At 38.8% G+C, this 1,219-nt stretch overlaps 1 protein-coding gene across 3 annotated transcripts in view; it reads right to left on the bottom strand.

Annotated features, from left to right (window-relative positions):
* The window catches only part of LOC147635577 (calnexin homolog 1-like), a 4,357-nt gene extending 4,284 nt beyond the window's left edge, over positions 1-73 (bottom strand). For all 3 annotated transcript variants that reach the window (XM_086802208.1, XM_086802210.1, XM_086802209.1), the window contains exon 1: positions 1-73. This exon is cut by the window's left edge. The gene's annotated coding sequence lies outside the window, so the exon portion shown is untranslated.
* Between the last annotated feature and the right edge of the window lie 1,146 nt (positions 74-1,219).

Raw genomic sequence — 1,219 nt, 5'->3', positions numbered from 1 at the left:
AAGCCACCCTCCGAAATCCGCCCTTTCGATTGAGACAAAAGCACATGCCACAACAAGCGAAACCAGCCAAATAGCCCAATGGGCCGACCAATTAGTCCACACATTACGATCCAATTTTCACACTCTTAACTGCCTTTTGTTTAAGCCTTGAGGACACCTACAAAAACACATTCCTCCCATTTAGTGATACAATAATATAAAGTTCCTTCACTTTTGCACATTGGTACTACATGTTAGGTTATAGTTTGCTGATTACATGATTTGCTTCTAACAAACTACTACACAATATAAACATTTGGAACGAGTAACTCCCCAATAGGCATTAGATTCATACTTATCCCCCCCAACAATCAGATCGTGCACTTTCCTATGTTCTAACAAGTACTCCTATAAATGCAATGTTGTATAAGATTGTGCAAGAAAGAGACAACAATGCCCATTAGCTCCCAACTCCAATGTCTCATTGAGCCACCCCCTCCACATGCATAACATCCACTCCATAGATTGCATGAAAATGGAGGGTTCATTGAGCCCCACTGCCCCCAAGGGCCCCTACCAACAACCCCCTCCCTCCACATGCTTAACATCCACTCTGTATATTGCATGAAAATCGAGGGTTTGAAAGAAATCCCAACCTACTACATCATTAAACTTCTCAATTAAACACACTTAAAGCTTGAGGTAGTTGTGCTTGGAAAAAAAAACTCATAGTGTTCACTAGATGAGAGCCACATGTCATGTCATGATACATTATGCTTTTGCGACATATAATGCACCTGCTGAAGACCCATTCCACACAAGCTATATACATGGATTTGCCAACAAATTGAGTTTCATTAACTATAATTTAAGCTAGGGAGCCTCTTTGTTTACTACAAAGTATTAATAATGGCCTTAGTAAAATTTGGAGGGTAGAATAGTGGAGTTAAGGGAGATTGCCACCCTGTAGTTACCTTGCAATCCCATGTAACACCTATGTCATTGATATATTCCACATCTTCTAACTTACGACATGCTTAGTTGTTTTTGTTTTAAAAGGGTGAAATCATTGATATAGTCCGCATCTTCTAACCTTCAACGTGTTCAATTTTTTCTTTAAAAAAGGGTGCAATCATTGATATATTCCACACCTTCTAACTTACGACATACTTAATTATTTTTGTTTTAAAAGGGTGCAATCATTGATATAGTCCACGTCTTCTACCCTTTAACATGCTCA

The sequence above is a fragment of the Cibotium barometz genome, chromosome 9, assembly GCF_041138505.1.
Source record: "Cibotium barometz isolate CiBa-2024 chromosome 9, ASM4113850v1, whole genome shotgun sequence".
In the NCBI taxonomy this organism is placed as follows: domain Eukaryota; kingdom Viridiplantae; phylum Streptophyta; class Polypodiopsida; order Cyatheales; family Cibotiaceae; genus Cibotium; species Cibotium barometz.
The sequence above is the reverse complement of the archived record's forward strand: the minus strand, read 5'-3'. Positions and strand labels throughout refer to the sequence as shown.